Source organism: Capricornis sumatraensis, chromosome 4 (genome assembly GCF_032405125.1).
Source record: "Capricornis sumatraensis isolate serow.1 chromosome 4, serow.2, whole genome shotgun sequence".
Classification (NCBI taxonomy): Eukaryota; Metazoa; Chordata; class Mammalia; order Artiodactyla; family Bovidae; genus Capricornis; species Capricornis sumatraensis.
In genome coordinates, this window is record NC_091072.1 from 68,910,197 (window position 1) to 68,931,126 (window position 20,930).

Sequence of the window (20,930 nt, forward strand, 5' to 3'; positions counted from 1 at the left end):
TGCAGGCAAAAAAGGCACACCCATACCCAGAGTAGGCATTTATCCCAGAGAGGATGAACCAGTGGTTACTTTATAAGGGAAAGGGCTCAGTATTGTTGACTTGCCACCAAATCGCTGCTCTATCTCCTCAAATAATAGTGCCATACTGGGGTCTCAGTGTTTGTCTCTGTTGCTGGCAAGCTAGACCTTCCAAGGCAGGAGTAGCTCTACTGGCCTTGGTAGGTGGGATTTCATGCCGGGCTCAGTAGCCTCTGTCTCTACAAACATGGCCATTCCATTCATATGCCCATTGTGCCAGTTCTGGGGTGGGCCATAATAACACTCAGCTGACATCAACTCATAGAATCATTTTATCTCTTTGGTGGTTTCATCCCTTTTCCCATGGTTGATGCTTTCTGGTCAGAATGAAGACAAGATACAAAATCTTTACTCTTGTGCCCACCCTAAATATGCTTGACGACATGCCTATACTCCAGACCTCCCTGTCTCCAACCCAGGCATCTGTATAAATTCTCACCATGGGTCACTTTTTCCACACAAAGTGAATAACCAGCTACACTGCTTAAAGTTTCAGAAAGCTTTTCCCTCTCCACTGTCTTTCAGGGACATGACTGAATGTGGGTGTGATATGCTGCCATCCATTTTTCACCTCCCACCCATATACCAAAGTGAAAGTGAAAGTGAAGTCACTCAGTCGTGCCCAACTCTTTGCGACCGCATGGACTGTAGCCGACCAGGCTCCTCCGTCCATGGGATTCTCCAGGCAGGAGTACTGGAGTGGGTTGCCATTTCCTTCTCCAGAAGATCTTCCCCATCCAGGGATCGAACCTGGGTCTCCCGCATTGCAGGCAGACACTTTACCATCTGAGCCAACAGGGAAGCTCATATACCAAGCCAACCCATTAATAATCAAGCTTGAGTTTTTTTCTCCTCCCTCAGCTTGTCAAATGTGAGCCCCTGTGTGGCCACACAGCCTGAGGGTGGGGTGCTGGAACAAGCATAGTGGGTGATATAAGGGTCTGGGCTACTAGGTCATATTGTTTATTCATGCCTTCTGGTCCTATTGGAGTTTAATTCTGAATGCATCATTTCACCGTATTATGATGAATGGCTGCTGGGCCCATCAATTTTATGACTGGGCGTGTCTGAGAGAACTCAGCTTGTGACAGGCACATCCGGATCCATAATAACTCGGTGTCCCATAGTCTAGCTTTCTGCCCCTACTAGGGGTTGGCACCATACCAGAGGCTGTTTCTTGAGTCAAGTCTTCTGCTGCAGATGGCATTACCTGGCACTGAAATCCCAGGGGCCCATACTGTGATCTCCCACTGGGACTTGCTCTGTGTTCCACACTGGCCACTGCAGAGCCTACTGCTGTTCCAGGAGGCACAGAACTGTGACCCAGAATGTGAGCCACAGTACTCCTAGGTGTGCAGTTTGTGCTTCCAGAACCCAAAGAGGCCCATCAGACATCATGCTTCATTTCTGTGGGAGTTGCAAGATACAGGAACTTGTTTTTCACTCTGGAGGGGACGTCTCCACACGCCAATGCCTACTGGACCTCTAAAAACCTTATGGAAGTGGCATATCCCTGAACCTTCTCAAGGTTTATCTCCTACTCTCTAGATGCATGTATCTTACTGAGGCCTCTAGGATACAGCCACCTATTGCTCATTCTACCCATCAGTATATTATAGGTGTAATATATCAATGTGACGTTCTGCAGGGTGTCCAGACAGTCCAGATCCCTTCAGACTGTATTAAAATAGAGGCTAGAAGAGGTAACATAGTCCTTGGATGAAGCCAGAAATAAGTTCTCTTCCACATCAATGTAAACTGCTTCTTATCCTTTTTTTGGATTGAATAGAAAAAAATGCATTCACCAAATCACTAGTCACATAACATGTACCTGCTGCTGCTGCCGCTGCTGCTAAATTGCATCAGTCGTGTCTGACTCTTACCAACCCCATGGACTGTAGCCTACCAGGCTCCTACATCCACGGGATTCTCCAGGCAAGAGTACTAGAGTGGGTTGCCATTGCCTTCTCCAAACATGTACCTAAGGCCTTACTAATCTGCCCTAGCAATGACAGCATGTCCAACTCAGCTTGAATTGAGACTACTACTTGGCTGAGCTTGCTGTGGTAGTCTACATCACTCTGTGGAATCCAAAGCAACACTAAATACCACCATCTGCTCTGGGACACAGTGTAAGTTTTCATTATCTTAGCTGGACCAAAGAATGATTTTAAAGGCCTCTAGTTGCACTTCTTCACTATGGTAGCTCCTATCCAACAGCCTAACAATGTGGTACTCCAACTGCTAATTATGTCTATTGGATTTACATACTCAGGGACCAGGGAAATGACCAGCAGGTAAGTATGCAGACCCAGTGAATCCTCTGTAAACCAGACTTAAGCTAGGACTCTATTAGCTGCTTCTGTAATCTCCAGCTCTAACAGGAGGGATGATGACATTTTGGGTCTCCAGTTATCAAAGCAATTAGAGCCTCACTCCAAAGCTCCTTGAAATGACCGGTCACTACCCTTTCCCCATCGTACATGACTTAAGTAAATACCCTGGGTCCCTTTGGGGAATGACTGAAGAAATCATTACAATATAGTATACACAATGCTCCAGAGTCCTTCTCCTAAAGACCCAGACACTTCTTTATAGTCAGTAGATTCTAGATCTGAAAATTGGCTCAAACTCAGGAATTGAGCAACATATTGTACCTTTTTATTGAGATGACAGCGCTTAGCCTCCTACACCTCCATTCTTGCTTTCTTCTGGCCAAAGAGGACAATATAAGCATCATAATGAATTATGACTGAAGTGAGTTTAAAATGTCAAATATATTAAAATCTGTAAGTATATAATGATATTCAAAAGTAGGAAGAATATAAATTCATTTGAAGACTAGTTTATAAAGAAAAGGAGTTAAATTGAGCACTTATATTGCCCTACCTGTCCAAATATTTGAAGAGAGAGTTTTAATTTCAAGTAATAAATGAAAAAATATAAAATTAGAATATTTCCATTTTGCATCTCTAAATGAAATAATGAGCAGAGGCCATGATCATCAGTATCTGCTAAGACCATTAGGTGAAAGGCTACTGAGAAACATTGATACAAGATAGACCATGCTGTCAAAATTTGAACCCATTAATCAACCTTTACATCAGGAAAAGAAAAACAGCCAGATATTGATGTGCTTTCTGCTGTGATGCAACAAGAAGGACATAGCACCACCTGTGAAATACTCCTGACGAAAAAAATCAAACATGACCATGATCCAAGCCTCTAGATCTAATAGTTGGTGGTTTAGTAGCTAAGTTGTGTCCTGCTCTTGTGAGCAATGGATGGTAGCCTGCCAGGCTCCTTTGTTCATGGGATTTCTCAGGCAAGAATACTGGAGTGGGTTGCCATTTTCTTCTCAAGGGAACCTTCCCAACCCAGGGATTGAACCAGAGATTCCTGCATTGCAGGCAATTCTTTACTGCTGAGTCACGAGGGAAGCCCAGAGCTAACAGCTAGATTAGAGTAAATACAGAAGTGAAAGAAATGTGACTAACAACATAGGGGCAGAATCAGCAAAATCTTGAATGTTGGAAACTCTGTCACAGATGGTCCAGTTCCTTTAACAAATAAATGGCAGGAAATGAGAAAGGAGAAAAATCATCATAGATTAAGAGAGATTTGAGAGACTTATCAAGCTGAGGCAGTGTTTGAACTGCTCAACACAAATCAAGTATAAAAAGACATATGAGTATCTCAATATTTGCTGATATTTAGGAATTATAACTTTTTTTAGCTGACAATAGTATGTGATTATGGGTTTTTTAATAAAGTAATTTTAATAATAAATTTACTTAATATATCTGAATGTTATCTGGCTTTGCCTTAAATAATCTGAGAAGGTGGGAAATAGTAATCAGGTGGGGAATGTTATGTAGATCAGTGGTTCTCAAACTTTAGTGAACCTACAAATCAGCTCAAAAGATTATTAAAACACAAAATTCCTGGGCCCAACCTCAGATTCTGATTCAGTGGTCTGAGGTAATTGTTGTTCAGTTGCTCAGTCATGTCTGACTCTTTGCAACCCTATGGACTGTAGCACACCAGACTGCCCTGTCCTTTACCATCTCTCAGAGCTTGCTTAGACACATGTCAATTGAGTCAGTGATGCCATCCAACCATCTCGTCCACTGTCGTCCCCTTCTCCTCCTGCCTTCAGTCTTTCCCAGCATCAGGCTTTTTTTCCATGAGTCAGCTTTCCTCATCAAATGGCCAAAGTTGAAACTTCAGCTTCAGCAACAGTCCTTCCAATGAATATTCAGGGTTGATTTCCTTTAGGATGGACTGGGTTGATCTCCTTGCAGTCCAAGGGACTCTCAAGAGTCTTCTTCAACACCACATTCAAAAGCATCAATTCTTCGGTGTTCAGCCTTCTTTATGGTCCAATTCTCACATCCATGCATGACAACTGGAAAAACCATAGCTTTGACTATATTATATGGACCTTTGTCCACAAAGTAATGTCTCTGCTTTTTAATACACTGTCTAGGTTTGTCATAGCTTTTCTTCCATGAAGCAAGTGTCTTTTAATTTCATGGCTGCAGTCATGATCTGCAGTGATCTGGGGGCCCAAGAAAGAAAGTTTGTCATTGTTTGCATTGTTTCCCCATCTATTTACCATGAAGTGATGGGACCAGATGCCATGATTTTACTCTTTTGAAGGTTGAGTTTAAGCCAGCTTTTCCACTCTCCTCTTTCACCTTCATCAAGAGGCTCTTTAGTTTCTCTTCACTTTCTGCCATAAGGGTGGTATCATCTGCATATCTGAGGTTATTAATATTTCTCCCAGCAATCTTGATTCCAGCTTGTGCTTCATCCAGCCCAACATTTCGCTTGATTTACTCTATCAATCAATATTATCGCTCAGTCATGTCCAACTCTTTGTGAATCCATGGACTACACAGTCCACAGAATTCTCCAGGCCAGAATACTGGAGTGGGTAGCCATTCCCTTCTTGAGGGGATCTTCCCAACCCAGGAATTGAACCCAGGTCTCCCACATTGCAAGCAGATTCTTTACCAGCTGAGCTATCAGGAAGCTTCTGATGTACTCTGTATAGAAGTTAAATAAGTAGGGTGACAATATACAGCCTTGACATGCTCCTTTCGCAGTTTGGAACCAGTCTGTTGCTCCATGTCCAGTTCTAACTGTTGCTTCTTGATCTGCATACAGGTTTCTCAGGAGGCATGTAAGATGGTCGGTAACTCCCAACTCTTTAGAATTTTCTGAAGTTGGTTGAGATCTACACAGTCAAAGGCTTTAGAGTAGTCAATTGAACCAGAAGTAGATGATTTTCTGGAGTTCTCTTATGTTTTTCTATGATCCAGCGGATGTTGGCAATTTGATCTCTGGTTCCTCTGCCTTTTCTAAATTCATCTTGAACATCTGAAAGTTCTCAGTTCATGTACTGTTGAAACCTAGCTTGGAGAATTTTGAGCATTACTTTGCTAGCACATGAAATGAGTGCAATTGTGCAGTAGTTTGAACATTCTTTGGCATTGCCCTTCTTTGGAACTGGAATGAAAACTGACCTTTTCCAGTCCTGTGGCCACTGCTGAGTTTTCCAAATTTGCTGGCATATTGAATGCAGCACTTTCACAGGATCACCTTTTAGGATTTGAAATAACTCAACTGGAATTCCATCACCTTCACTTGCTTTGTTCATAGTGATGCTTCCTAAGGCCCACTTGACCTTACACGCCAAGATGTCTGGCTCTAGTTGAGTGATCACACCATTGTGGTTATCTGGGTCATGAAGAATCTTTTTTGTATAGTTCTATTTGTATATTCTTGCCACCTCTTCTTAATATTTTCTGCTTCTGTTAGGTTCATACCTTTTCTGTCCTTTATTGTGCCTATCTTTGCATGAAATGTTCCCTTGGTATCTCTAATTTTCTTGAAGAGATCTCTAGTCTTTCCTGTTCTATTGTTTTCCTCTATTTCTTTGCATTGTTCACTTGGGAAGGCTTTCTTAACTCTCCTTGCTATTCTTTGGAACTCTGCATTCAGATAGGTATAATTTTCCTTTTCTCCTTTGCTTTCACTTCTCTTCTTTTCTCAGCTATTTGTAAGGCCTCCTCAGACAACCATTTTGCCTTTTGCATTTCTTTTTCTTGGGAATGGTTTTGATCACCGCCTCCTGTACAGTGTTACAATGGTCCTGTACAATGGTCTAAGGTAAGGCCAATGAATTCGCATTTCTAACAATCTCTTAGGTGACACTGATGCTGTTGGTCCAAGGACTACATTTAAGTAGCACTGATAAGGATGAAAACAATTGGCTATTTATAATTGATCACTGCTGAAACTAGGTTCTGATAAGTACAAAGTAGTCCATTATACTTAATTTGATTCTGAACCCAATTTCAATGGTGTACAGTGGGTACACCAAGCAATTCTCCAGACTCTAGCTGAGTGGCCTACAATTCAACTCAATTCTGACAGTCTACCTAGAGACAGCATCAGATTCCACAGGTTAAAGGCCCAGTTCCTCAAGGCTGAGCAAACTCCCTTCCTTCAGATGCCAATCACAAACCCAGGTTACCACTTGTACTTCTGACTAAGTAGCTCTATTAATAGATTGGAGGTTCCCATTATCCCTTCATCAGAGTCAATTAATTTGCTCAGGAGAATCATAGAACTCAGAGAAATATTTTACTTACTAGATTCATTTCAGTTCAGTTGCTCAGTCATGTCTGACTCTTTACAACCCCATGAACTGCAGCTCACCAGGCTTCCCTGTACATCACCAACTCCCAGAGATTGCTCAAACTCATGTCCATCGAGTCAGTGATGCCATCCAACCATCTCATCCTCTGTCATCCCCTTCTCCTCCTGCTTTTAATCTTTCCCAGCATCAGGGTCTTTCTCAAGGAGTCAGTTCTTCGCATCACATGGCCAGCATATTGGAGTTTCAGCTTCAACATCAGTCCTTTCAATGAATATTCAGGACTGACTGATTTCCTTTAGGATGGACTGGTTGGATCTCCTTGCAGTCCAAGGGACTCTCAAGAGTCTTCTCTAACACCACAGTTCAAAAGCATCAATTCTTCAGCATTCAACTTTCTTTACAGTCTAACTCTCACATACAAACATGACTACTGGAAAAGCCATAGCTTTGACTAGATGGACCTTTGTCAGCAAAGTAATGTCTCTGCTGTCTAGGTTTGTCATAGCTTTTCTTCCAAGGAGCAAGCATCTTGTAATTTCATGGCTGTAGTCACCATCTGCAGTGATTGTGGAGCCCAAGAAAATAAAGATTACTTACTAGATTACTGGTTTATTATAAAAGGATGTAGTTCAAGAACAGCCAGATGGAAGAGATGCATGGGGCAAGCTTGGGGGGAAGGTCACAGAGCTTCCATGCCCTCTCAGAGTGCACCACTCACCAAATCTCTGTGTGTTCGCCAACCCAAAATGTCTCTGAACCTCATCCTTTTGGGTTTCTATGGAGGCCGCATTATGTAGACATGACTGATCATCAGCCATTGCCAACAGATTCAAACTCCAGCCCTTCTGTCCTACCCAGAGGCGGGGGGTGGGGGGGGAGTAAGACTAAAAGTTCCATTCTTCTAATCAGTTTTGATGCTCTCTTAAGAAATTTCAAGAGGTTTAAGAGCTGTATAACAGAAATGGACATGAATTTGGGCAAACTCCGGGCGACAGTGAATGACAGGGAAGCCTGGCATACAGCAGTCTATGGGAATGCAAAGACTCGGACATGACTTAGCAACTGAACAACATTAATGCCAGAAATGAGACAAAGACCAAATATGTTTCTTATTATAAATCAAAATATCACAATCCTAGTCACTCTATTTTAGCATATGTTTGAAATTTATCATAATAAAAAATTTTTATAGAATATATATGCAGACTACCTGAAATTTGCCATTTACATTTAAATTTGCCAAATTACATTTGCCATTTTCCCCCAAGTATTTACATATTTCAATATGTAGTTTTATTATAAAGAACCTGAATTTATTTACCCTTTGTAATACAGTTAGAGCATTGATTGCGTTATATTTGTGTTTCACTTGAAGATGGTTAAAAATACTTATTCTAAAATGGGAATATTGAGTCCAATAAGGGTGACATCTGCTAATCTAAGACAGTCTATGGAGAAATGCAGGCTATGGAGAAAAGCAAGCCCTGCAGCTGAGTGGGGAACTTCAACGGTAACCAAAGCAGATATATCACCAGACCTGCCAGGATTTCCACTTTCCTAAAAGAGAGGCTTAACAATTCAAAGCATTCTCAAGTCCTCCCAGGATATTTTCTTGTTCACCATTTGAGATTTCCTAACTATTCAAGATGGGAAAATGGTTCTGAAGACAAATTGATTTTTCTCCAAAGAGCAGCAGGCTAGCTATTAATGCTTCAGGAACTTGCCAGAGAGCTCTATTTTCAACAGACAACTACCCAGCACCAGACAAGAAACAGCTGAGAACTGTGTGGGAACGACACTCAAAGGCAGTGGCTGCATGTTGGAATTATCAGGGGAACTTAAAAAGAAAATACTGATATCTGGGTCCCACCCTTCTGATTTATTTATTTACTTTCCACCCTTCTGTTTTAATTGGTCCAGAGTAACTATGGTACCACCCTGGTCATCCAGTGGCAAAGCATCTGCCTGCCAATGCAGGGGACACTGGTTTGATCCCTGGGTTCAGGAAGATCCCACATGCCTCACAGCAACTAACCCCGTGTGCCACAACTACTGAGCCCTCAGGCCAAAACTACTGAAGCCCGCACACCCTAGAGCCTGTGTACCTTAGAGCCTGTGCGGTACAAGAGAAGCCATGGCAATGAGAAGCCTGCCCACCTCAATGAAGACTAGCCCCCCCCTCGCTGCAACTAGAGAAGAGCCCCCGTGCAGCGCAGCCAAAAAGATAAGATAAATAATAATTGTTAAAAAAAGAGTAACTGGGCAGTGGAGATTTCAAGTTACACAGGTGATTCTAATGTGTGAACAACTCAGAGAACCACTGCTGGAAAACTGAAGCAGTGATTCTCAAGATTCAGAGGGAATCGGAATCACCTGGAGGGTGGTAAAACACTGTGGGTCTTGCTGCCGCTGCTGCTGCTGCTAAGTCGCTTCAGTCGTGTCCGACTCTGTGCGACCCCAGAGACAGCAGCCCACCAGGCTCCCCCATCCCTGGTATTCTCCAGGCAAGAACACTGCAGTGGGTTGCCATTGCCTTCTCCAATGCATGAACGTGAAAAGTGAAAGTGAAGTTGCTCAGTCGTGTCCGACTCATAGCGACCCCATGGACTGCAGCCCACCAGGCTCCTCCATCCATGGGATTTTCCAGGCAAGAGTACTGGAGTGGAGTGCCATTGCCTTCTCCGGGTAGGTCTTGAGTGGGGCCCAATAATTTGTATTTTGAACAAGTTCCCAGGTGATACTGAGGGTGCTGGTTTGGAGATCACACTTGGAGAACATAAAGCACTCTGCTGCATACCCTAAGGACAGTGGCTGTGTCAAGGAAAAGCACTTGTGCAACTGAGTTGCTGAACTTGACACTTTTTATGGAACATTATTTTAATTTGAAAGAATGCTGACAAAAGTTGTTCAGACTTGGGAATTTGGGAAACATTTTCTCAAAAAGTGTGCCAGTCACTCTAAGGAAAATTAGTGATAATATTTGCTGCCAATGACCAAATTTGAGCTTGCAAGTGAAAACTAGAAATTTGGAAAACTTGTATCTACCATCATGTGCTTGACTACATACCAATACCTAAAGATTTATGTGGTCAGATTGGTAGAGACATTCGTGAATGTGATTTTCTTCCTTGATACAATAAGATGTGTTAAAATTTGGAAAATCTGCATAACTCAGTGAAGCTATATTTTCCAAATGAACAGTGAATAACGTTACCAAATCATGTATCGGAGACAGAGCCACTGAAGGAACAACTTAGACCATCTGCTTTTAAAGTCACAGAATATGGTGTAGTTTTAGATCCTGTATTACAACTAACCTTTAAAAAACTACCTGCGGAGTGCTGGTATAGTATAAAGACAATCCACAGTTATTTGAAAAGGCCACTAAAATACCCAGGCCCCTTTTCCAACTGCATGTCTTTGTGGGGCCAGAGTTTCTTTATATAATTTAATGCTCTGGGGCAGAAAACTCTCCCCTTCGTCTATTCTAGGTTCTTTGGTTGGCCTAATATTCAGTTCAGTTCAGTTCAGCTGTTCAGTCATGTCTGACTCTTTGCAACCCCATAAACTGCAGCACACCAGGCCTCCCTATCCATCACCAACTTCTGGAGCTTACTCAAACTCCCATTCTCCTCCCACCTTCAATCTTTCCCAGCATCGGGGTGTTTTCCAATGAGCCAGTTCTTCGCATCAAGTGGCCAAAGTATTGGAGTTTCAGCTTCAACATTAGTCCTTGCAATGAATATTCAGGACTGATTTCCTTTAGGATGGACTGGTTGGATCTCCTTGCAGTTCAAGGGACTCTCAAGAGTCTTCTCCAACACCACAGTTCAAAAGCATCAATTCTTCGGTGCTCAGCCTTCTTCACAGTCCAACTCTCACATCCATACATGACCACTGGAAAAACCATAGCCTTCAGACCTTTGTTGGCAAAGTAATGTCTCTGCTTGTGAATATGCTCTCTAGGTTGCTCATAACTTACTCCTCCAAGGAGTAAGCATCTTTTAATTTCATGGCTGCAGTCACAATTTGCAGTGATTGCAGAGCCCCCAAAAATAAAGTCTGCCACTGTTTCCACTGTTTCTCCATCTATTTTCCCTGAAGTGATGGGACTGGATGCCATGATCTTAGTTTTCTGAATGTTGAGTTTTAAGCCAACTTTTTCATTCTCCTCTTTCACTTTCATCAAGAGGCTTTTTAGTTCCTCTTCACTTTCTGCCATAAGGGTGGTGTCATCTGCATATCTGAGGTTATTGATATTTCTCCCGGCAATCTTGATTACACCTTGTGTTTCATCCAGCCCAGCATTGCTCATGATGTACTCTGCATATAAGTTAAATAAGCAGGGTGACAATATACAGCCTCGACGTACTCCTTTTCCTGTTTGGAATCAGTCCGTTGTTCCATGTCCAGTTCTAACTGTTGCTTCCTGACCTGCATACAGATTTCTCAAGAGGCCGGTCAGGTGGTCTGGTATTCCCATCTCTTTCAGAATTTTCCACAGTTTGTGGTCATCTACACAGTCAAAGGCTTTGGCATAGTCAAAAGCATTGGCATTGCCAACGGATGTTGGCAATTTGATCTCTGGCCCAATATTAAGTTGACATAAGACAGCTAAGTAGGAGAAAATTTAATTGTGTACTTAGGGAAGCCTGCAAAGACATGAGAGACTCTACAGCAATCAGGTAATGAAGGCTTATACATCATCCTGAACTTAGGAGGAGAAGACAGGGGTGTGAGGTCTCAAAGGGAAGGAAGATAATTCACAGGAAGAGGAGAAGTACAGATGTTTGGTAAAAAGATGTTTGCCATGTAATGCAGGTATATCTTTAGGATATAAAATGTTATTTTTGGTAATAGCTGGAGAAGGTAGTGGCAACCCACATCAGTATTCTTGCCTGAGAAATCTCATGTCTTCTTTGGAGAAATGTCTATTTAGTTCTTTGGTCCATTTTTGATTGGGTCGTTTATTTTTCTGGAATTGAGCCGCTGCAGGAGTTGCTTGTATATTTTTGAGATTAATTCCTTTGTCAGTTGCTTCATTTGCTATTATTTTCTCTCATTCTGAAGAAGCTTTTAATTTTAGTTAGGTCCCATTTGTTTATTTTTGCTTTTATTTCCAGTATTCTGGGAGGTGGATCATAGAGGATCCTGCTGTGATTTATGTCGGAGAGTGTTTTGCCTATGTTCAACCTAGATGTCCATCAGCAGATGAATGGATAAGAAAGCTGTGGTACACATACACAATGGAGTATTACTCAGCCATTAAAAAGAATACATTTGAATCAGTTCTAATGAGGGGCATGAAACTGGAGCCTATTATACAGAGTGAAGTAAGCCAGAAAGAAAAACACCAATACAGTATACTAATGCATATATATGGAATTTAGAAAGACGGTAACGATAACCCTGTATGCAAGAGAACAAAAGAGACACAGATGTATAGAACAGTCTTTTGGACTCTGTGGGAGAGGGAGAGGGTGGGATGATTTGGGAGAATGGCATTGAAACATGTATAATACCAAATAAGAAACGAATCGCCAGTCCAGGTTCGATGCATGATACAGGATGCTTGGGGCTGGTGCACTGGGATAACCCAGAGGGATGGTACAGGGAGGGAGGTGGGAGGGGGGTTCAGGACGGGGAACATGTGTACACCCATGGTGGATTCATGTCAATGTATGGCAAAACCAATACAATATTGTAAAGTAAAGAAAGAGAGAGAGAAGAAAAAAAAGAAATCTCATGGACAGAGAAGCCTGGCAGGCTACGGCCCATGAGGTGGCAGTGCTAGGACATGACTTAGCGACTAAACTATGACACCACCTCTTCTTGGTACAAGACCCCTATCTAAGTTGTGTTATGTAGTTCAAGGAGAGATGAAAAGTTCTACCTGAGTCTACTGGCCATGATTGTCTTCAATTCCAAATAATTAACATGCCTGGCCTGAACCCCCTCAAACCAAAAGCAGCATATCACAATAGACCAAATGCAGAATCAGATCTGAGAAAGAGAGTTGGGGAAAAAATTGTGAAATAATGTTACACTTCTTGATAATTTTTTTGTTTTGGCAAATATTTAATTTTCATTACAATTCTTAAGGTTAGCATCCTGTAACCTATTATGGTTATTTTAAAGTAAAATTCTCAGTTTTAATTCCTGATAATATAAATATTACTAGATATAGAACATATACATGTAAGCTCATCGAAGCTTTCAATAATTTTTAAAAGCAAAAGGAAGTCCTGAGACCAAAAATAGAACTGCTGCTCTCGAGTTCGAGGAATATTCTATTTCTTGACTTGATTGTAGCTACACGGATATTTGTTTTACAGTTAGTTCTTAAAATATGTATATAAATTTTATGTATTTTTGTGAATGTTATATTTCACATTTTTTTAAGTTGCAATTAAGGTTATTTGCCTCAGTGTAATAGAAAAAGCAGGGTTTTGGAAAGAAAAGATTTATGATTCAAGTTCTCTACCTGTATTAACCTGTTGTAAATACCAAAAAATCCTACGAATACAATGGTATAATACCACCTTCTGTAAAGCATGCAAGTGCTTTATGAACTGTAACATGATGTGCAAATACTGGCCACTATCATTACTGCACAGTATCAAACAGATGTATCTGTTTAAAACTTTCTTCTGACAAAATGTGGTCCACTGGAGAAGGAAATGGCAAACCATTTCAGTATTCTTGCCTTGAGAATCCCATGAACAGTATGAAAAGGTGAAAAGATAGGACACTGAAAGAGGAACTCCCCAGGTCAGTAGGTGCCCAATATGCTACTGGAGATCAGTGGAGAAATAACTCCAGAAAGAATGAAGAGACAGAGCCAAAGCAAAAACAATACTCAGTTGTGGATGTGACTGGGATGGAAGCAAGGTCCGACGCTGTAAAGATCAACATTGCATAGGAACCTGGAATGTTAGGTACATGAATCAAGGCAAGTTGGGAGCGGTCAAACAGGAGATGGCAAGAGTAAAGATAGACAATTTAGGACTCAGCAAACTAAAATGGACTGGAATCAGTGAATTTAATTCAGAAGACCATTATGTCTACTACTGTGGGCAAGAATCCCTTAGAAGAAATGGAGTAGCCATCATAGTCAACAAAAGAGTCGAAAATGCAGTACTTAGATGCAATCTCAAAAACGACAGAATGATCTCTATTCATTTCCAAGGCAAACCATTCAATATCACGGTAACCCAAGCCTATGCCCAACCAGCAACACTGAAGAAGCTGAAGTTAAATTGTTGTATGAAGACCTACAAGACCTTTTAGAACTAACACCCAAAAAAGATGTCCTTTTCATTATAGGGGACTGGAATGCAAAAGTAGGAAGTCAAGAAACAGCTGGAGTAACAGGCAAATTTGGCCTTGGAGTACAGAATGAAGCAGGGCAAAGGCTAATAGAGTTTTGCCAAGAGAACACACTGGTCATCGCAAACACCCTCTTCCAACAACACAAGAGAAGACTACACATGGCCATCACCAGATGGTCAACACCGAAATCAGACTGATTACATTCTTTGCAGCCAAAGTGGAGAAGCACTATACAGTCACCGTAAACAAGACCGGGAGCTGACTGTGGCTCAGATCATGAACTCCTTATTGGCAAATTCAGACTTTAACTGAAGAAAGTGGGGAAAACAACTAGACCACTCAGGTATGACCTAAATCAAATCCCTTATGATTATACAGTGGAGGTGAGAAATAGATTTAAGGGACTAGATCTGATAGACAGAGTGCCTGAAGAACTATGGATGGACGTCCATGACATTGTACAGGAGACAGGGAGCAAGACCATCCCCAAGAAAAAGAAATGCAAAAAACCAAAATGGTTGCCTGAGGAGGCCTTACAAATATCTGTGAAAGAAGAGAAGCAAAAAGCAAAGGAGAAAACAAAAGATATACCCATGTGAATGCTGAGTTCCAAAGAATAGCAAGGAGAGATAAGAAAGCCTTCCTCAGTGATCAATACCAAGAAATAGAGGAAAACTATAGAATGGGAAAGACTAGAGATCTCTTCAAGAAAATTAGAGATACCAAGGGAACATTTCATGCAAAGATGGGTTCAATAAAGGACAGGAATGGTATGGACCTCACAGAAACAGAAGATATTAAGAAGAGGTGGCAAAAATACACAGAAGAACTGTACAAAAAAAGATCTTCATAACTCAGATAATTACAGTGGTGTGATCACTTACCTAGAGCCAGACATCCTGGAATGTGAAGTCAAATGGGCCTTAGGAAGCATCACTACAAACAAAGCTAGTGGAGGTGATGGAATTCCAGTCAAGCTATTTCAAATCCTGAAAGATGATGCTGTGAAAGTGCTGCACTCAATATGCCAGCCAATTTGGAAAACTCAACAGTGACTACAGGACTGGAAAAGGTCAGTTTTCATTCCAATCCCAAAGAAAGGCAATGCCAAAGAATGCTCAAACCACCACACAATTGCACTCATCTCACACATTAATAAAGTAATGCTCAAAATTCTCCAAGCCCCAATAATACATGAAGCGTGAAATTCCAGGTATTCAACCTGGTTTAGAAAAGGCAAAGGAACCAGAGATCAAATTGCCAATATCCACTGGATCATTGAAAAAGCAAGAGAATTCCAGAAAAAACATCTATTTCTGCTTTATTGACTATGCCAAAGCCTTTGACTGTGTGGATCACAATAAACTGTGCAAAATTCTTCAAGAGAAGGGAATACCAGACCACCTGACCTGCCTCTTGAGAAATCTGTATGCAGGTCAGGAAGCAACAGTTAGAACTGGACATGGAACAACAGACTGGTTCCAAATAGGAAAAGGAGTACGTCGAGGCTATATACTGTCACCCTGCTTATTTAACTTATATGCAGAGTACATCATGAGAAATGCAGGGCTGGAAGAAGCACAAGCTGGAAACAGGATTTCCAGGAGAAATATCAATAACCTCAGATATGCTTATAGCAGAAAGCAAAGAAGAATTAAAGAGACTCTTGATGAAAGTGAAAGAGGAGAGTGAAAAAGTTGGCTTAAAACTCAACATTCAGAAAACTAAGATCATGGCATCTGGTCCCATCACTTCACAGCAAATAGACGGGGAAACAGTGGGAACAGTGGCAGACTTTATTTTTGGGGCTCCAAAATCACTGCAGATGCTGACTGCAGCCATGGAATTAAAAGACTCCTGCTCCTTGGAAGAAAACTTATGATCACCTAGATAGCATAGTAAAAAGCAGACATTGCTTTGCCAACAAAGGTCCGTCTAGTCAAGGCTATGGTTTTCCCAGTAGTCATGTATGGATGTGAAAGTTGGACTATAAAGAAAGCTGAGCGCTGAAGCATTGATGCTTTTGAACTGTGGTGTTGGAGAAAATCCTGGAGAGTGTCTTGGACTGCAAGGAGATGCAACCAGTCCATCCTATAGGAGATGAGTACTGAATATTTATTGGAAGGACTGATGTTGAAGTTGAAACTCCAATAGTTTGGCCACTTGATGTGAAGAGCTGACTCATTTGAAAAGACCCTGATTCTGGAAAAGATTGAAGGCGGGAGGAGAATGGGATGACAGAGGATGAGATGACTGGATGGCATCACCGATTCAGTGAGCATGAATTTGCGTAAGCTCTGAGAGTTGGTGATTGACAGGCAGGCCTGTTGTGCTGCAGTTCATGGGGTCACAGAGTCAGACACGACTGAGCGACTGAACTGAATTGAACTGAAATGAACCTCCCTGTTGCCTTTTAGCAGACTTTTGAGTATGCCTTAAACCATTATGTCTTCCGTTTTCCTTTGACTCCCAAAGTACTTGGAGTTAAATTTGTTGCAGTGTTAACAGCACTGCTCTACGTTTGTTACAGATTACTTCTCCTTCAGATCGTTTTTAATCTTCCTGATTTACCTTTAGCTTATGTGTATCTTAATACTGTCAAGGACCTCAAATGCTTTGTGGAAAAAGAGGAAGCTGTTAAATCTTATATAAATTATAAAGGATATTGACAGTATGGGAGAGAAGATGGACCTCACATGTCCTTTTTCTAAAGGTTTTGAGGCAACATTTGTGGCAATCTTGCTTCCCTCTTTCTTCAGCACATCACCCTCAGATAAATAAATAAAGCCCAGGGCTTTTATTTCCAGGCAGTTGTCATAGCAACTTTTGACTATCCACAGCAGAAGGAATTCTCATATCTTAAGCCCTGATTCCAGAAGAGCTAAAAGACACAAAGACTAAAAGGAACAGTAAAGAATGATTGCAGGATGTAATGAAACGGGATATCTGTTATTCAGAACTTTTCCACTAAATATATATACTTCCCCCAAAGGCATATATCCCCTTATAGATTTCAGAACTCAACAGCAATAGACTAATAATAGCTACCATTTATCACTGATTGTATGCCAGACCCACAGAACATTACATATACTGCTTTTTTAAAAATACTTCTAACAACACTATATGTGTGGTACTATTTTTGTCCACATTTTACTTTATGAGGAAGTTGAGTTAGACAGATGAAACAATTTCCCCAAACTCACACAGTATGTGCTCAGCCTTTCTGCCTTCGACAAAGCTGACTGCTTCTTAAAGCACTCTCAAGTTTTCTGGATTTCCTCCTGCTTTACCGACCGGATACTTTGCAGGCTCCTTTCTACTTGATCTTTAAACTGTTGCTGGCCTGGGACTTAGATCTGAGCACTCTTCTCTACCCAGATGATCTCTTCCAGTCCTGCGGCTTTAAGTGCCTAATATGTGCTGATAATTCCTACGTGTGTATCTCCCACCCCAGATGCCAACATGCATGACTCATATAAGCGCTGCTTGTTTGACACAGATCTCTAATGGGTATTTCAAAGATAATCAGTCTTAAAAAGTTCCTGTCCTTTACTCTTCCCTGTCTCAATAAATGACAGCATCGGCTAACCCAGATGAAAGTGAAAGTTGCTCAGTTGTATCTGACTCTTTGTGACCCCATTGACTATACAGTCCATGGAATTTTCCAGGCCAGAATAGTGGAGTGGGTAGCCTTTCCCTCACCAAAATCTTGGAGTCATCCTTGATTTCTACTTTACTTCACATTCCACTGCTAATGTATAAACAAGTCTTTTTTTGGTATATACCCCAAATCTATCTTAAACCCACCTTTTAAAAAAAATTTTTTGGCCACAGAGGATGTGGGATCTTGATTCCCTGACCAGAGATCCAACCTATGCCCCCATTACTGGGTCACCAGGAAAGTTCCTATAAACTCACCTCTTTTCGTCTCCTTCACCATCACTCTGACCAGTGTTAACGCCTTCAGTGGCTTCCCATTGCTCCTGGAATATGACTTGAGCTCCTGACTATCACCTTGAAGATCCTGCACGGCCTAGGTCCTCCTTCCTGCCCGGTCCCCTACAGTTGCCCACACCTCACCCCCCCCCCCCACATTCTTCTTTAGTCACAATATTCTTTCCTTCCCAAACATGTCAAGCTCTTTTCTGCCTCTGGGATTTCACAGTATAAACAGTATGAATGGTTTCAAAGTTCCCTCAGCTCCTCTTCCTAGCTGGCTCTTTTTCATCCTTCATGTCTTACCTCAAATAACTTCTTAGAGATTACCTTATCTAAAAGTGGTTTCCTGTCAGAGTTTTCAGTCAATCACATCATTTTTAATAGCGCTTACCAGTATCAGAAATCTTTACTATCTTCCCTCCTCTCATTTATGTAAGCGCCATGGGGTCAGGGATCCCAACTGTCTTTTTCATTTCTACATTCTCAAAACGTAGGCGCGTATAGGACATGCTAAATACACACTCACTGACAGAGAAAAGGAAGGAAAAAGAAAAAAGAAATCATTCAGTGCCAGGTTCCCATCCCAGGACTATTTTACTCCAAAACGGCTTTTAACTACCTCTCTATTTTTATTTACTTTTTTTATTTCCTTTTTTAAACTGAGATATGTGGAGAAAGAGGAACCCTCATGTTCGGTTGATGGGAATATAAATTGGTATGGCCACTATTGAAACAATTTTGGAGATTCGTCAAAAAATTAAAAAATAGCATTATCGTATATATGATCCAGCAATTTAACTTTTATTTACCTGAAGAAAATTAAAGCATTAAGTTGAATAGACACACACACCGCTATGTTCATTGCAGCCCTATTTACAACAGCTAAGATACAGAAGCAACCTAAGTGTCCCATCAATAGGACAATGAATAAAGAAGACGTGATATATATATGCATATGGATTGTTTCCTCAGCTTCTCTTTCTAATAGCTCACTATTCGTGTATATAAACACAACTGATTTCTGCATGATAATTTCGTATCCTTACAGCTTTGATGAACTCATTTATTAGTTCTAACTGGTTTTTGGTTCAGTCTTTATATATATTACCATATTATCAATAAATATTGACAGTTTTATTTTTTCCTTCCCAATTTGAATTCCTTTTACTTCTTTTTCTTGCCTAATTGCTGTAGATAGGACTTCCAATGCTACTAGAATAAAAGTGGTCATAGTGGGCAGCCTTGTGTTGTTCCTGATCTTACAGGAAAAGCTTTCAGCTTTTCAATGTTGAGTATGACGCTAGCCGTGGGTATATCATTTGTGGCTTTATTTATGTTGGGGTACATTCCCTCTATACCCACTTTGGTGAGAAATTTTATCATAAATGGTTGTTTGAATTTTGTCAAATGGTTTTTCTGCATTGATGATTTTTATTCTTTGTTTTGTCAATGAAGGTTATCATGTTGCTTGATCTGCAGATATTGAACCATCCTTGCATCCCACTTGTTAAATCCCACTTGACCATGGTATATAATCCTTTCAACAAATTGTTGAATTTAGTTTGCCAATATTTCATTGAGGATGAAATATTTTTAGCTTTTCCCTTCCCATTTTTAGCTTTTCAAGATGACTTCCAGTTATATTATTTTGCTTTAACTCAAGATTAATGCCTGAATCCCACAAGACCCTAAGTTGAGATGAAAGTGAAGGAGATGGGCTGTCACAGAACAGAATAGGAAAAGCTCCCAAACAACTGCAAATATACCCTATCCTATAAATTCTCGTAGCTTTGTAGGGGAGGAATAAAGATAGAGGGCACTTTGGCAGTTTTTACCCCCTCAGAAATGAGGGTTAAATTTCTTGAAACAAGAAAACATGGTCCCCATCACATCCTTCCTGACCAAATTCTCAAAGTGTTTAGGGACTTGTTTATAAGCAAAGAATATTATTCCAAAATGTTAATGTTGGGTATAGAATTGACAGTTGTACCAGATTGTTGCCTCTCATTTTCATTCATTAGTGGCACCAAAATTACATTTAAACAACTTTTGAAGAAGGAAGGCCCAGAAAAGCAAAACCTGAAGCATTAGGAGGCAAAGGACAGCCTGAGGAAATTCGTGGACGTAGGGAAGAAAAAATATCTTTTTCCTCTACCTATACAAATTCTAGGCTGGGGCCCTGTAACAAAAGACAAGTTATCAAGAGAAAAGTGAACAAATTTAGTTAATATAAGTTTTGCATAGCATGGGAGGCTTCATAAGGAAGTAAAGACCTGACCTAGTGGTTAAAACTGAGTATTTTTATGATAGGGTTGATGAAATGTGGAAAGTCATGAAAAAATGTGATAGGACAAAGTATGTGTGCCAAGCATAGTAAACTAATGATGACTTAGCAAGATCTGTTCATTCAGATTCTTCTCTGAGTCCTTTATCTTCAGATATAAGGATGCTCTTTCCCTCCAAGTTTAGGGAGGATACATCTCATATGAGGGGTTTATGATCTGCTTCAGAGGAAGGTCGCAAGTTCTTCCTGCCAGGTCATTTCTCAAATTCCTTCAGCTTACAACATTCAACATGCTAAGATGCCATATTTTATGTTAGGGTGTACTCAGCCATGTCATGGATGTTTCTCACAGTTGATCCCTCTGCGCTGACTTAAAATTGCTTGTAAAGTCCAGCCAGTTCCTAGGGAAAGGAACAGGAAAAATGACGCAAGGATGTTCTTTCACACAGAATATAATTCTAATTTATACAAGTTTCCAAAGAATTTAAATCTCAAATATTTCATTCTACTTCTGGCATCAAAAAGAAGCATGCCAAGGCCTGAGAGAAATAAATTGTTATAATCTGCATGTTAGTTGGCTTTCAAAGTAAGCTTGGCTCCTGAGCCTTTTAAATGTCAAGGATT

At 40.8% G+C, this 20,930-nt stretch overlaps 1 non-coding gene across 1 annotated transcript; it reads right to left on the reverse strand.

The window, feature by feature from the left end:
- Positions 1-807: 807 nt before the first annotated feature.
- Positions 808-879, reverse strand: TRNAC-GCA (transfer RNA cysteine (anticodon GCA)). The gene has a single exon. It is a non-coding gene; the product is annotated as a tRNA-Cys (tRNA).
- Between the last annotated feature and the right edge of the window lie 20,051 nt (positions 880-20,930).